Consider the following 17,738-nt stretch of genomic DNA (forward strand, 5'->3'; position numbering starts at 1 on the left):
CTTATGTGTGTGCAGAGCAGGAATGACCCAGCTCCTTGAACTGAATACTCTGCAATAGTATGAGACAAGATGGATCCTTAGTGTGACACAGTGAGCAGCATTAGCTTAACAAGTCACTGAACATTTCCCCATTGAGGAAGGGTCAAGAAGGGATCAAAGAAACATATGTTCTGAACTTCTACCACATGCCACAAAATACCCCCACAACCAGAAAGACAAGTACAATAGATCCAAGGCTGCCAAAACTACTGTATGTGTAGAATTGTAGCTGGAAGGAGCATCATTGTGGTGCTCTAGCCAGGTTACAATAGAGACTGCACTATGCAAGCTCAAATGTGGTCAACATGCATACTTTTTATATTATGAAGTTATGGTTCAGTATGATTTCAGAAATGCATAGCATCTAGTGCAGTGAGTAGATCTAGTGCACATTAATCCCTTACCACAAACTACCTCTACTTGAATTTCCTTCATCTGTGAAACAAGTGGCTGATATTTGGATATCATAGGCTTCCCTGCATCATAATCAACATGGGAACAGGTTAAACGATAAGAACTCTGGGAGATTTTCTCCCAGTCAGCTATGTTATCTCACAACCTGTAGCAAAAGGTGAGATGTATGCAGGAGTGACTGTTACTATGATGAGGGTTGCTGTTATCTGGGCCCTCATGCATGTATCACAAGGAAAAAGTCATTCAGCTGTTTTCCTTTCTTCAATAACTTCAGTGGTTTAAGCAAATGGTATCTAGACTTTTATAACCTGATGCCTTCTCATTCCTTCAGGATTCCAGAAGGGGTTCTGTAGGCCCTATGCTCTTCTGTTCTTCTTCCCTCTAATGAGAATAGATCTCTAAAATGAAGAATCAAAACATACCATTTCCTCTTGCTTCTCCACAGATGGCTCACTTTTCTTACACCCTATTCACCTGTTTCAATAAGTCCTTTCCAAAAGTCTTGAGTAGGATTTTGTATCTCAAGGAAAATATTTTAGAGAGAGCTCTGCTCTCCAATGCTGTAATAAATGCATTAGGTTTCCCTGTTTATCCTACCTGACCTATGCCAAGGGGTAGATCTGATCATGGGGTCCTTCCTACCAGCCCAGCCACATTTTGCTTCTTTCAGGAAAGGAAGAACAAGAAGGAACAGGAAGCCAGGAGCTGCTGAAGGACAATTACCTACTTTGCAAATCTCCCCAGACAGCTGTTTCCTGTATCAGAATGGGACTTAATCAATCCCAATGCTGAAGGAACCATAAACTACTATAGAGGAGATAGCATTCCTACCACATGGAATACCTATCCATTAGCACGTGAAAGGCAGTGAAGCAACTCATTTTTAGTTAATAATTTTATTTCTATTTACAGTGTTTGAAAGCAGCTTGCTTTACTAAATCCACCCTCCATCAATGTTTTGAGATCAAGTCACCATTAAGAACAATGGAATTTTTTCCTGACATTCATCTGACCCATTTATGACATTGTTAAATTCCATAGATGCCCTTTTTTATGTGAATTGTCTTTAATTTATAGTCTTTGGCAAGATTTTATACCCTGCTTGTCAGATTCGGGATGTCTTTTTTCATGACGTATTTTTATTGTAAAAAAGTACTTGTGCCACTGTAAATCAAATTATTTCAATGAATGCTTTATTATTTAAGGTAAACAGCTTAAGCTGTTGCAGGTCAATGCATCTCAACTGTCCTAAACTCAATGGGTATCTGATCAGGTAACAGGCAGTAGAAAGAGTTGGAATTTCAGTGTCAGAGGTTATGGGGTGTGTGCTTGTTGTCAAATAGAAGGTAACAAACAGTGCCTCTTGCAGAATATGTTGTTCAGCAGGACACCCTTACATAGCTTGGAGGAACTGCCCAGCATTATGATATTTGTTCCCCACTGTTGCAGGCACAGTCAGAGCCTGAGGACAGTTTCAGACTGGATGTGCCAACTGATGAGTTTTGTACTGAGCACGCCTTGCCAAACTTGGCAGAAGTTTTCCTGTTTTGGTGGAAGTACTTATTTTAAACAGCTCTTCCTTTATCACTTGTTCCACTTCAGTGATGCCTCCTTAACTATGCCAATGTAGCTTTTGTGGAGCTGTATGGTAAATTGGATTAGGGAAGAAACCCATGCTAAAAACAGCCCAGGAGGGGAAAAATTATTTTTATATTGAAGCAGCAAGCTAAAATAATATTGGGAAGGGTAATTTTAGGTGTGGAGATGTGAGCTGGAAATCTAGGAGTTCTTTGAGGCCTGGACAAGAGCTCAGCGTGTGTGAAAGACAGCTTCAGTCCTACAAAAGCTGGTAAGAACTTGACATTCTTGATTCCTAGCTGTGAAACTGAAAAGTTGAGAATGCTATGTCCATCTCTGCTGGTCAACAAAGTGAATTTGAATTTACTGCTGCAGTCTAAGGGTTCAAATGTTAGGCAACTCTGTAAGTTTCATTGCATGAAACTTAAATGCCCTCAGTAAGCATCCATGAACACTACATTACCCCCCCCCCCCCATTTAATCTTTAAAAATTACATAAACACCATACCCTGAGATATTAGTAAGATTTCAGATTTAAAGATCAAGAAAACAGGGAGTACCTAGATTAGACAATTGAACAGTGATCTTGTTCCCTGTCCACACATACTGTGAAAGTCTTCTGTTACATGGGTACATTTTTCCCCATAGGGCTTTGCTTCACAGAAGGATCCCATTGCAGATAAAAATCAAGGAAATACAGGGAAAAATATTACAGATAAGACCCTTGCCTTAGTTGTTAATGAAACAGAATCATCAGTACTCTTTTGGATATTTTTCTAGGAATAGGCTCTCTTAAACCCACCTAGAACTGGTGTCTTTCCAGATTAGGTTGAGAGTTAGGAATGCAGAAATGGCAGGACAAATACATCTGGAAACTAACTAGTGAAAAACATAGGAGTGTGGCTCTATACAACAAGCAGACAGCATCCTAGCCCCAAAATAAAAGCCGGTGAAGATACAATCCACCCTCCAAAATGAACCGTATCTGTGGACTGCAGGCACAGCAAAATTTCCCCTCAGTAAAATACCAAAGACTAACATGAGGCACTAGGTCTCAGGTCACTGAGTTCCCCCTACTTGGGCAGAAATCCAAGCAGGAGGTTGCAGAAAAAGAAAGGACTGTCTATCATTAAAGTAATCAAATATTTCTAATTGGCTTCCTTCCCAGCTAGCAGCATATAGCTGCCAATTTGGTTATGCCATAATACTTCAAATACATTTTCTTTTTTTTCCCCCTACACAGCAAACCAAGGTACAAGTTCTGAAATACAGAAGCCTCAAGCATTTATAGCTGCAACTGAGGTCAATGTGAGCTGTGATTTTAACATAATGAAATGATATATAATGCCAAATGGTCTGAGAAAATATGTCCTGAAAAGAGGGCAGTCAACATCAATGGATGCTTTTGACACTAAACTTCCTCTGTCTCATTTTCCTGGCAAATAAATGGGTACTATAGGTCTCTCCTCCTCCCACAGTGCTCCTGAGAAAAAACAATATTAGTGTAGTACCCACAGACTATTGTGATTAATGTTACAGAAAAAGCCCAAAACAAAATTAATAATTTTGTACCAAGAGCAAAGGTGGAATATTGTGCAGGAAGTACAGCTCTGCACATCAGACAAAAAGAAAACAAAACACTCATAACCACTCATAATGTGATCACCAGCCATTCTCAATATTAAATGAGGCAGTAATCCAGCTTCCTTGATCTTTGCCAGCTCTATATTTGAAAGACGTCTGAAAGCTGCTTTCTGTCACATCCATGCAGTCAACCACAAATGCAGCACTCTGGAGAACCCCTTGAGAACCTCTTTTAGCCTAATTTCATAACAAAATTAAACGTGTTATCTGCCTGTCAGCCCCGTCACCCTTATGAACATATTAACTACTTTTAACAAAGCTTAAGGGCAGATCATAGGTCTTAAGATAGTACATTCTTGCAAATTTTGTGAAAATCAGAGGCTCTGGACTTGGTACCACAGCAGCATCCAGAAGGACATGCAGGAGACAGGGAAAGCTAGGGCAGCAGAAAAACATCTAGGAAACTGAGCTTTTTGTTGTTGATCTGTTGAGCTGTTTGTTGTTGATCTTGCAGGTTTGTTTGTTTGTTTTAATAAAAAGGATCCTTTCTAATGTATCCCATTTAATTAACATGAAGCTTTTGTAACTAATATGCATTTTAAGGAGTTACCACTGTGAAGTGACATAAAGAAATATGTGCATGTAAATGTTTGGTATAGAACAGTTCCTTCTGGGGGGGGGGGGGAGGTGTTCAGCTGTTACACATTCTGCATGGCAGAAGCCAGAAAAAACTTATGTGTACAACAGCAGATTAGCCACAGCATATGTTGTCTTTTGCTTGATGGGGATGCTTAAGGAATGTGAAAAGCAGGGAAGATAAGAACTCAGGTTGCTGAAGGGAGGTGATAAGGGCAGGGGCCCAGCAATATTAAGAAAAAATATACTGAAAACAATGTATCTTTGGGTCTACTGTTTTGGCACTAGCTTGTTTATCCTCCTGACAGACCCGGGCTGAAACCTCGTATCAGTTATTAGTATAGCAAAGAGAAGATGACATTTTCGATTACGTGCTTTCTTATGACAAATTAACAAAACCCAACCTCTTCTAAGCTACCTGACAACCTGCAACACTCTTAGGTTTTGCTTATTTAGTCTGCGATAAGTAGAGCAAAAACAGCACTCAAAAGACTGACTGAACTTTCAGCCAGTAATAATGTGAACTTTTAAAGAATTTTTATCAGATAGCATCAAAAATTTTAGCATAACAAATTAAAATATGGTCCCTTCTCAAAGAAATAAATAAACTAACCAATGAGCATGGATTAAAAGTTTACTTCAGTTACTGTGAATTTTGGATTTCTGTCTGATTGAGACTGTCTCCAGTGTCAACAAGACCTTCTGTGGAGCATAATTAATCTTTCATTCACTTTGTAAAGAAAAAAGAAAATCTCTTAAAAGGGGCAAGCTTGAACATATGAAGTAGTAAGAAAAAGATGGTTCTTACTCCTGTGATTTATCATAAGAAGTGATCTGATAACACCAAATAATTCAGACTGGCATATTTCAGTGGGAAATCCATTTACAATGGTGAGGGCAACATGTCACTGCAGAGTCCAGTGACTGTCTCCCCCCACTGGTGAGCAATGACCTTTTCATATTTGTGCTGTAACGACCGAAGTATTTGCAATACTGTATGCACATAGAAGGTAATGGCACTCTTTTTCCTTTTAACTAACTGGTATTCATCACAAGTTTCACCACAAGATGCCACTTAAAAAAGAGAGGAGAGAGGAGCGGAGGAGAGGGGATTATTGCTATCTCCAACTAATAAAAAAAATCTGATCATACAAGACCAAAAGAGAATGCTAGATGAGAATAATAGTTTAATTTGGGGGAGGGAGCGGGGGGAAGGAAGCAAAGTCCATTAAAGAATTACCTTCTTTCTCCCCCCGTGAAGAACAATAGTATCTCACTTCAGCATTAGACTTTAAATAATAATTCTGACACACCTTCAGGTTGAAAAATCAGTCTGTGTATGATGACTGCAGACAGTTGTGCTAATTTGTAAATTATCGCTCCAAAGCATTTGGAGAAGGATTGAGAATGTGAGCACAAAAGCAAGTTACCATGAAATAACTGTGGGCATGAGATTACTTCATATTAACTAGAGGACATAAACGTGCATAGAGTTACCTCAATTTGCTTCTAGGTTATAAATTCACACAGTAGCTTAATCATAGTCATTCACTTGTTCATCCATGCCTAGGACACTGCCTTTTCTTTCAAAGTCCAGGTCAGACACAAGAGAAACTGAGAAAAATATCACAGACTGATCAAAAGAAGCATGCCAATACAACTGGATTAAAATGAAATAATTATGATTAAATATTACATTTTAAACAATGCCTAAATAACAAAGTCTGGATAGTACCAGTGGATTTGTTGGTAACTCCTGTTTAAAAAGTAGTCAAAGTATTCTAAATATTCTGAATAATAGTTTATAAGTGCTATAAATGCCTGTTTTAACTGAGAGTAGCAATTTTCCTTTGAAGTTGATTTGCATCTCCATTTCTATCTGCTGTCCTTCCCAGAGGAAGGACTGCCTGCCATTTCCTTTGATCAAATCATTAAACTGAAGCAAAGGAAAAAAAGGGTCCCATAGTATAACTGTAAATTACATTGACTCAGCATCTTCCTTCTACATTACAGATATTTATTTAGTATTTACTTTGGAATTCTGGGCTGTTATGCTACACTCAAGTTTAAGAAGAAAGTGGTGTTTCAGAGGTCCTCTTGTGTAGACTAAAGAACATCACTGAGGGATTCAGGACATACTTTGAATGCACTGTGCAGTGTGGTGACATCTATCAGAAGCAATCTAACACCAGCAGCAGAGTTCTGTACAACTGGATAGAGGTTCTGATGACCAGAGGGACTTACTTGACTCTTAACTGAGTGAGAAGGTAAGTTTTTCATTATAGTAATTCTTAAATCAAATTTGAGAACTGTGTTTTCACAGTAAACTGTACCTGAGAAGTTCTCACAGCAGAACAAGTAGCTACATAAAAGATGAAGAGAGCTGCTTATCTCATTCATACCACCACGTGTCTTTCCAGATGATTTCAGTAACTGATAACTCAGACTTTCTACTGTCCATGTTCCCTAATGTTTTAACACCACCCTCTGCAGAGACCAGGACTACAGCATATTTCATAAGCAAATGATATTGCTGTACCTCCTAATAAGCATGTAAACAGGAGATACATAATTTTCTGTGTAAATTCATGTACATGCCTGTCCATTTTAATCACCAGGTAAAATTGTTATCCTACATCTCTGGAGACATGATTGCACAGCACAAAGGCTTAGGTTTGACTGAAAGCTTTACTCAAATATGCCTGAGTGCCTGACGAGTCTCCGTTACTGAAGAAGCATCAACAGTTATCATCTTTTGGTACAGGGAAATGTATCTCCAACACCCCTTAGGTCACATCTGCTGCTGCATTTCAGGAAGAGATGCTGAGATGCACTAAAGCAGAGCAGCCAGTAGGTGACCTCCTACACTTGAAAAGCTAGCGAAGTTCCTTTGCCCACTGGCGAAACACACCAAGTATGTATGAAATGTGCCAAAGTATCTCCAGAAACATTAGTCTGAATTAAAGATGCCTCTCATGCCCTTCACTTTCACGCACTCAAATTTTACTATGGCAGTTATGAACAAAAGGACAACTGAAATGGGCAAAATGTTTTTAATATTTATGAAAGATATGTTTTCATCATTATCATCAATTACTCTAACAAACTATTGTCACTTGTCAGCTCAATTAAAAAAAAAAAAAAAAAAAAAACACTTTGGCAATTTATGTTAAGAAAAAGAATGACATCTAGCTGTGACTTTCTCTTGCTATTTAAATTAAAATTTGGAAACAATTTTTCTAAGTTAACCAGCATTGAAGCAATCCAAATTAATCTAGACTAGCCACAACAGCTTCAATTATTAAAAATAAAAAATAAAAAGTGAACAAAATTCTGTGCTAATGTTTGAAAAATTAAGGTTTCCAACTTCTTGAACAATGTGTATTTATTTAAATCTGTATGAAGGGCAAACATTCTGATTTAGGAACCCTTCACTCTTTCTGTAAAAGTACAATTGTCTACTGATGGGAAAATATAACAATGAATCAGACCTGCAAAACAGAAATATGTTAAATCATACTAAAAATATCCTTATTTAGTTAACTGCAGCCTTTTCTTTTTGCAAACTATTGTACAATATACAGCACATGTTTATATGAGAGCTGCAATGCAGTACAGATATGGATGACGTACTGATTCCTTCAGGGCAGCCACAAGAGATCATGTAAGCAAAGAATGAAAAACGAGTACTAAGAAATAAACTAAAATTGTTACTATATGCTATTTGCTTATGTAAAATCTTCACAAGGACACACAAGATCAGTAAGAACATCTGGAGCCAAATTTTCAAAAATTATCTTTGGAAGCAATATCCCTTCATTCTGCAAGAAGTACCTTCAAATACATCCACATAAATGTCTTTCTCTGTATTCTTAAACCTGCCCCCCAGTTGCTATACATCAGCTCTACTCAGTTCCAGTTACAACTTCACTGAATCCTAGATGATTGTTAATTTTATGTGTTCATCATGGCATCATTGTAGAAAGCAGACTTAGCGTTAGCTGCATAGCACAAGTTAATCAAGCCTTAGGCCGTGAGAAACTACACTTGTAACATTGGTGTGAAACTGCATAGCTAAGATCAGAACTAACTTTGACCAGCAGATAAGGGAAATATGCATAAACTTGAAAAGGCCACAGGCCAAAGATACCACCAAGGAAACCACAGATGAATGAATTGAGAAGCAAGGAGACCCCAGACAATAATGACTGACTGGAGAACAGCAGGGCACTGACAGTGTCACTATAGGGAGATTACTTCATAAAAACTACATAAAACCAAAGCCAATATGAAATGGGTTCCCTCTTGAGAGGCGCCCAGCTCAAGCTGTAGAATTGTGTGAGACTAATAAAAATCTTTCAAAAGATTACCTGATTCTTAAGCCATGGGACCCTAGGGTCAGATGAAAATAATGTTTACAGTAGAATAATTCTGCATTAATTCCTGTATTCATGGGGGCAGTGGTGTAATTCCTTCAACAGTTCTAGTGACATAGGTAGGACCCCGGGCAACCACCATTAGACCCTCTCACCTCCAACTGTCTATTTGCTGGCATCAGGTGAGTTCACCCAGGGCCTTGGGGATGGGAGGTGCTAACCGGTGAGTTTTAAATTTACACTTTAAACACAGATTAAATTCTGGGAGCGTGCTAAAGTGGGAAATATACCTACCACAGAAAAGGGGATACCTTTAGCCAAAGTACTGGGAAATTAGAGGAAAATAGATGAAACTGCAGGTGGACCACAGCATATGGGTTATTATTTTTGCAAGTATCTCTATAGGTATTGTTGTATGTATACAGTATTGTAATTTGTGTTGTAATCAAAAATCAACTTCTGTTACAGGCTATTGCTATTCAACACCCATATAAGTAGCTGGTATGCTAATAAAAACAAAAAGAGACTGTAGAAAAAGAAATACATAACAGCTTAGCACTAGTAACTAAAGTTGAAGGACCCTTAGGCTGTGGGAATGTACTTTTAACCTTTTGTTTTTAAATGGAGAAACCAGTAACCCAGAACCAGTTGAAACTAGAATACAAGGGAGTAGGAACAAGACTAACTACAAAGTTTCCTAACTTTGAGATAAGAGCAAAAGAGAAGTCATAAATACAAAGAAAGGCCTGGAGACAGAAAGAGACCTATCAGTAGAACATGAAGCCCCAGGCCCAGAAATGCCGTTGGATAACATAGATGGCATGCAAAGGAGATGTGTAGGAGTGAGGACTATAAATCAGAAGGCAATATCGGACAATCTAGGACACTCCTTGGAGGCACCCATCTCAAACTGTCAAGTGTTATATTAATAAATGACCACTATTTTAATAATGAGCTGATTTGATTTGAGGCATTCAAGTAGGGTTGAACCAAGTGAAGTCAGAGGTGGTGATAGCATAATTCCTGCAACAGGTGGCTACAGCATAATTGGAACCATGGTCCAGGTGGCAGTTGCTTACTTCCTACAATAAAATGTAGCAGCTTGTTCTCTTTGAAAAAGCATCCAACATAAATAACATACATCACATTTCTGAAAAACATATTTACATACAATCTAAATACTAACTGACGAGCAGCAGAGAGAAAAAGTTAAAGGTTAAATTTAATGTGCCTTGAGAAAAAAAGAAGCAAACAAGGGCAATTTAGTTGTATCCACCTGCATAAATTCACATTCTAGTACCAGTAATTCCCAATGAAAAATTGGTTCTTCCTACTGCAATTGTCATAAAGTTTTAAGTAGAATTAGATACATGGAGTATTTCCTGTGCTGTTGCTGTCTATTCAAGCAGAGCTTGGTCTTGGCAAGTACTGCACATGTGGGCAAGTTTGGTCCTGATACGGCAACTGGATTTGTGTCATTGAGCTGTCTTGTGAAACTTGATGGTTTCCACTGAGCTTTGCATAAATAGTGATTTTTTACAATAATCAGAAGTTTTTATTCATCTGATTACTTGGAAAAGCAAAGCTACTCACAGCTACTCAAAGCCACTCCATGAAGAGCCTTCACAACTCCAACAGTATTTGAAGCCTTAAGACTATAAACACTTCTCTATTTAACACTGTGACTAGTGTTCCTGGAGTCAATGTATGGTACAAGTTGCTGTTCTTGCAAACCCACTATTTAAATTGAACAATATATAAACAATACAAAATAAATCCAAAGCCCGTAATTAATGTGTATAATGTGTTGCTGTTGATACTAATTGCAATGGACAAATCCCACACTACTAAGTTTAAAGCCAACAAACAGACTTCTGACTTTTTTTTTTAAAAAAAAAAAAAGCAATTAAATTGGGACTGGCTAAAATGAAAAAATTACTACATTAAAAATTGATTCATTCATGCAAAGGTGAATTAAGCAACTATTTACTCTATTTCATCTTATCTATTAAAGACTCACCTAAGTTACAAACTCTGTCAGGAACTTTTAATTAATCACCCTAAAGCACTGCATTTTCCACATTCAGTTACTAGCATACAATCCATTTAATTAGCATAGAAAGAGCTTCAACTGTCCCAGATCAATTACTTGAGAATTATCATTAAGATCAAGTGCTAACAGAGCAAATGAAGTTACCAGAAAGGAATGATAATAGACTTGCCCCTCTGTGAGCACCAGCTGTTATCCTTCACCCCCAGAGCATTCAGCAAAGTAAAAAGGTATGAGGTAGGAGGCGTACAATTCTGATAATGCTCCTCACATTTTGGGTCATGCTGAACTTATGTTGAGACTGAACTTATTCCTAACTTGTTATTTCCTGATAGTTTTTCTCTGCCCGTTTTCATGGTGGCTCTCTTCTGACAGCTGGATACAGGCTTCTGTGTACAAAAAAAAAAAAAATAGAATTAGGTGAAGGCTCTCAAGCAGAAGAATGTATGGAAATAATTTCAAAATTACAAAACAATAAAGTTGCCAGGACTCTTAGGGGCTCTGAAGTTCTAAGAGAATTCCAAAGCCTAGGGAATGAAGCCTAAGAAATAGGAGAAGGTATTTCCTTTCAAAAGCTAGCACTGCTCCAAAGAAGAGCTAGGTTTTGCCAGCAGGAAGTAGTCATTAAATTTTCCTAAGCACAGTTGTTTACCTCCCAGAGTATTTCCAAGCAGAGGCTCCAGTTCTGAACCAGGATGTGCAAACAGGAAAATTTACTGGCACAGGAGCTTTTAGGTACGTGAGATTTCAACAGTTGGCTACTTTCCTCAGAGATCTCACTCAGTATGTTAAATATTTACACAGAATCCAGAACACAGGCTGCCAGTTCACTGGGACAGTAAAACAGCAAGTTTGGTCTCTCCTTTATTGCCTGTTCTGCAACATCACCCCTAAAGATACACTCAAAGTATCATCTCAATTGAGTACAGTACTTTTATCTTTTTCCTTTTACTTGTAACCACCACCACAAATGCATCAATGTACAGAAGTGGACACAATACCTCTCAAACAACATCACTTCTAGAGAGAACTTGCAGCACCTAACTCTATCCTTTAGTTTGGCCAAGACCTTAATCACATCTGGAAATTATGTCAAAATGGGGCATCTTCCAGAACCTCAAAATCCTGCATAATCAGCATAACTTTCAGGTCTGTATTTTCTCATCAGCCGTATTGGCAGAACTTTGCAATGGAACACTGTGCTTAGGACCAAGCTAGAAAAAAAACAGCCAAGGAGCTGAAGTAGAACTACAGCATGGGAATAGATATTACAGTCAAACAAGTCACAGCCAAGCACCAGAGATGCCAATAGTGGAACCTTTATAAAGGAAAAGGGAATCCATGCAATGAGATAGAGACAAGGATGAAGGCATGGTGTTGGAAAGGGATGGGCTCAACATCCCTTAAGCAAGGTAGTTATAAACAGAAGTCAGAAAAAAGCACAGACCCAAAACAAGACACTGAACAACCACCTCCCTTAGCCTGTGAGATTCATTCACAGATCAGATAGTTCCCCGATACCCACCAGATTCCCTGAACTGAGCCTACTTTCCTTGCCAGCTGGTCCACTGCTGTTTAATTCCCAGTTGAGTCTCTCAGGGACAGGCAGATGACATAAATCTTGCCAAGGGCATCCAGTCACTATGTATAAAACTCTGTTTACATGACCAATGTTTGCAGAGCTTTCCAGTAGTGTTTCATTTTTAAAGAACTAGTAGCACAGCTGATAAACGTTCCCTTCCCTTCTCTGCCCTTCCATTTACTGTGTTGTCTATAACTTTTCTCCTTTTAAATTCCCATGAACTTAAAAGGAGAATTTACTCCAGTCTCTGAATACGCAGGAGAAATTTGTTTCTGTCAGACAAAATACAAATCAGACTAAGAGCTCTTTTCCTCAAAATTCTGAGATTTCCTTGTAAACAAGTAAGGTTTATCTTTAATAATCAGTATTCTGTGACTGGTGGGTGGGGGTAATCAGCTTTCAGATGAAAGCAGAAATTGGCAGGCTACCTCTATACTGAGACTTCTGCTACTTAATACACATGCCAGTTTTCTGAAAAAAAAAAAAAAGGTAGTAAATTGACAAAAAAAATGTAAATGTTACTTAACTGTATAGATTTGTTTATTTCTGGTCTTGCCTAAGACCAGGTAATTCCTTAGTTTTAGAGGAAACTAAAGAAAACGAAGCAAACAGAACTATAACAGAAGTGAAATCCAGTGAACAGAATAAATATATAGATGCAGGGAACATTCTGACCTCTTTATATAGGTTGCTTGATCTTAAATTTACTGTTATTACTCCAAAAAGAGACTACATATCAGAGCATGTTAAGATAAATCTGCTGCCTTGCATTCTGTAACAGTAAAATAAGGAATTACACAAAATGTAAGAAGCTATGAAGCATGGATGATTTTGCTGACAAAAAAAAATCTGTGGTGCAAAAAAAGTTATTACAAGACAGGGTAACAATGGAGAATCATACTTTTTTTTAAAAAAAAAAAAAGAAAAAAAAAAGGTAATCACTTTCTATACATGCACCTACTGTCAGTTTTTCAGAACTTGCCTTTTCACCTGCCTGTTTTTATAAGGTCCTGCATGAAATTTATGCCTACTGAACTACCAGCAAAACTTAGAATACGGAACAACCTCTTTGAACATGGGCAATGCTGCTAAACTGCCTAGAGGAGCTGCAAGATGGGCTTCCATGCCTTTGGATGCTGGGAATTCCAATGAAAATGATTGAAGACCCTCCTTTCCTTGAAAAAATGCGTTGTAAAAGGTCCAACCTCTAGCCAATCTTCATGAATGTTTGAGTTAACTCAGACTTCTCTTGTGAATCAGAAGCAAAGCTTCAGTATAATGGTGGGAAAAAGAATTATATTGGGATGGGGAGACAGAATTCCAGTATCAGGGCACATGATCTCTGTCACAAAATGTACACTCTCTGAATGAACATACACTGTCTGTAGTGACTAAGACACAGCTGTGGGAGAAAATACAGAACTTCAGCATGACATTCCAAAGGTGCTGGAAGAAAAGGTGTAACAAGATTCACTCAAGGTACAAATGTAATAGGATCTCTCCCTCAACCACAAAATAAACTTGTGTCAAAGTACTGCACTATAATCACAGAATCACAGAATTTTCTAGGTTGGAAGAGACCTCAAGATCATCAAGTCCAACCTCTGACCTAACACTAACAGTCCCCACTAAACCATATCCCTAAGCTCTACATCTAAACGTCTTTTAAAGACCTCCAGGGATGGTGACTCCACCACTTCCCTGGGCAGCCCGTTCCAGTGTCTAACAACCCTTTCGGTAAAGAAGTTCTTCCTAACATCCAACCTAATACTCCCCTGGCGCAACTTAAGCCCATTCCCCCTCGTCCTGTCACCAGGCACGTGGGAGAACAGACCAACCCCCACCTCGCTACAGCCTCCCTTCAGGTACCTGTAGAGAGCGATAAGGTCACCCCTGAGCCTCCTTTTTTCCAGGCTGAACAAGCCCAGCTCCCTCAGCCGCTCCTCGTAAGCCTTGTTCTCCAGGCCCCTCACCAGCTTCGTAGCCCTTCTCTGGACTCACTCGAGCACCTCCATGTCCTTCTTGTAGCGAGGGACCCAAAACAATGATGACCAAAGAATCTCCAGACTGTACCTGTGGCTCCCACACGTCTAAGATGGAAATGAGGCAGACCTACCATTGTTCATTGTAATGTATGTGGACAGAACATCAGGGTGAAGAAATAGAATGCAAACATCTTAAGTGTTTGTAAGATGATTGCATGAGAACCAGGCTTTGAAGCTGGACTCAGTCTTTTCCACACTTTTACGGTGACACACTGGAAGCAATCATAGAAGCCAATGAGGCAAAGTCTCAATAAGTATTAATGGAGAAAGGATGAAAACTGAGCAAAAAAATCACCTTTCTGCAGCACTTGCTTGAGACAACGTAAAGAGAAGGCAAAGCCAACCTCACTTCCTACAGAATGCAGACAGGTTGGTAGCTCCACACAGTAAGTGAAGGATACAGATTCTGCATAATTCATCTTAGTATAGCAGTACTAGCTTTTTGCCGAGGAACGGGTATCTCACTGTTCCTGCTAGGCTTGACAGCCTTTGCTGAAAAGTGCTATACCTTTTATTATCACCTTACCTGTAAATTGTTGTGACCCACTACAAGATTTAAGAGCAGCCCTTCCATTCAAACCCAGAGGAGCAACAAAAATCTCATGTCTCCAAGAAGCCTGAACTGATAAGACCAGAAGAAATAGTGTTGCCAGTACCCCCAGAGAACCCTGTAATATGGCTGAAGCGAAACATTTCCCTGCTCCACCTAACAATAACCTCAGCAGCTATGTTAGTAGAGTTTTTTATAGAATGGAAAGATGAATTTGCACCTCAAGACTAAAAGAACTAGAATTTTGAGAAATGCACTCTTCCATCCCAATGTGTACTGATAAAATTGAATAAGTAAAATTAATACAAAGCATATTACAAACATTATGGGTTTGCAATAACCTTATTTTAGGCTGCAGAACAGTTCCCCTTCTCATTTATTCAGCTATTGATACAGTGCTGGGAATATGCCAGCTGTTGACATGAGCTCGATGGCCTAAGCCACCTTCCAAGTGTTTTAGACATGCATTGGGTAAACACGCTCTTTCTCAGACCATTTTCTTTCGCTCCTTTATTCACCCTTTTTTGACATGTAGATAACATTCAACTCCTATTTCTTTCTCTGTATCTGATATTACACAAGGGGAAAGCCTCTCCACCTTTGTTAAACAAAACTATTTCCTTTGGTGGGTCAGCCACCTGAACATACCACATAAAAGTGTGTTTGCAGGAACTAATGTTGTTTCTGGCAGGACAGCCAACAGTATCCTCACTGTCACATCCTTTAGATGGCGGTGCTGAACTAAAAGGCATGGTAAGAAGCTTTCTTGAATAACTTGAGTACTGTCATGTGGACCACAGGCTTGAATCCAATGACTGAAAAAAGAGAAATATGAAAAAAGGAACGTGTAAACAGCAATTTTGAAAAAAAAAAAAAGAGGAAAAAAAAAAAGAATTAAACTTGAAGTCCTTTAATTAAAACTTTCTGAAAGGGTGTCTCAGTTCAAGACAAGCTTTAACTTTTTTGTTTACACTTTTTTACGCAATAGCTTACCATATAGTTAATAAAAGATTCCATGTATCCTAAGGCAGTAACACAATATTTATAAGCCTAAACGTATTCTCAGTAACTATACCACTGCTAGCCTTAGCAATGCTACTACAATTACTCAACAAGACAAGACTAGAGGGTCTCAGGGCTTTCCTTTGTCAGATGTTACCACTAACACCAAGCACATTAATGGATACCATTACTATATTCTGTAAGAGTGGAAACCACCAATGCCAATGGCAGCTTCCAGTTTTGTCACTGTTCCAGCCTGGACACATACCACTGTTACGTGGCTCTTGTGCCCCTGGCAGCACATACACACTTCTGAAGTTTACTCATGATCGTAACTGGTGGTTGTAGAAAGAAAATGATGCTTTTACTCTGGTTCTTTTTAAAATTAATTAGAAAAATTAAGTCACATACAGATACAAAATTAGGGTTTTTCTTCAGCCATAATGCTAAGAAATCTGGGTATCTATATGACAAATCACATCATGCCTAGTTTTAGTAGTATAGCTACAAATACCAGAAAGCAGCACAAGCAGAGGCAGCCTGTCTGCTTTAAATGTTCAACGTTTTAATTTGCTGTAAAAATGTGCAACTTATTTGACACAAATGTCTGATATTAGAAAAATATATTAATATTGGTCCGCATTTTGTTAGAAAACAGCAAAGCTTTTAATTTTGATTATAATCAGAGAATAAATATGATTACAAACCCCAAAGAGACATACAAAGGAGAAGCAGATAGCTTTTAACGATAGGTATCTGAGGGGCCAAACAGGACCAGAACAATTTTTTTTGCACTCAGAATAAAAGGCTTATCAAAAGTCGCCACAATTTTCACAAAAGCGTCAAAGTAGAAACGTGAACTATCAGACTTAGCTAAATGTCATGCTGCAGTGAGTAAGAAAGAACTAACAAAAACTTAGAAATGCAGTGTTTGTTCTTTGTTATCGTGAAAGCTTGGCAGTACTCCAATACTGGAATAATTCCAGACAAGCACATCAGTTGTGTAGTGCCTTTGAACTTTTAAAGCTAATGTTTTTCCTTTAATGTTTAACATCTTATCTATTTTAAACTCACTGATTGAGTGGATTTCAGAAATAAACTCAAGGAAATAAAATTTTAACATTTCACAACCACTTGGGTAACAGGCAACTAACTGCCCTTGAGCAAATCCTTGTAAGGTTAGGGCACTGAGGTACAGCTGACATTTCAAAACAGAGTGCCCTAGGAAGCTGCCTATTATTGCTTGCACACTGCTGAACAGCTGAATTTGTACGTGCATGATACTGCAAGGCTTTCTACCTACAAAACTTCTGTTTGTCTGGGTCTGAAATAGCTTGGATTTAACATCAACCCATTATGCTTTGTCAACATTCTCCATTAGATAATACGAAAAGGGTACTTTTCACTTCTCACATAGTATTGCTACTGCTTATAAACACATTCAATTCAAATCAGAACACCTGGAGCACTGCTGCAGGCTCTCTAGCAGCTTCTACTTGTCTGTCACTAACCTCTTCTGTTTTCAGACCATTTGCACGGCATCCAGCATAGCTCCACTCCCAGCAGTTGCGTTCCCACAAATGCTGCCCCTTTCCCTACTTTCTGTTGAGATTTGGGGCAGATGGTATCAAGGATGCCAGAAATAGAAGTTTTACTGTGCTGCCACCTTTAACCCTACTCGGTCTCTGTACCCCAGACACTACTCAAGCTGAGCGCCCCCCACACCCGCTGCGCCGCAACCAGACCCAGCAGCCGGCGCCTGCGACAGGCCCACGCGAGCCCGGCCGCGAGGACCCCCGCAGGAACCCCACGCGACCCCTGCTTCCGGCGTACGCCCCCGCTTCCGGCGCCCCGCGGCCTCGCCCCTCCACCACGCGCCAGC

At 39.0% G+C, this 17,738-nt stretch overlaps 1 long non-coding RNA gene across 1 annotated transcript; it reads right to left on the bottom strand.

Moving 5' to 3' along the window:
* Positions 1–9,547: 9,547 nt before the first annotated feature.
* LOC118174941 lies at positions 9,548–17,452 on the bottom strand. Its single transcript, XR_004754813.1, has 3 exons — positions 17,317–17,452; positions 15,503–15,669; positions 9,548–11,066 (listed from the first exon to the last, which is right to left on the bottom strand). It is a non-coding gene; the product is annotated as an uncharacterized LOC118174941 (long non-coding RNA).
* Positions 17,453–17,738: the final 286 nt, after the last annotated feature.

The sequence above is a fragment of the Oxyura jamaicensis genome, chromosome 15, assembly GCF_011077185.1.
Source record: "Oxyura jamaicensis isolate SHBP4307 breed ruddy duck chromosome 15, BPBGC_Ojam_1.0, whole genome shotgun sequence".
NCBI lineage: Eukaryota > Metazoa > Chordata > Aves > Anseriformes > Anatidae > Oxyura > Oxyura jamaicensis.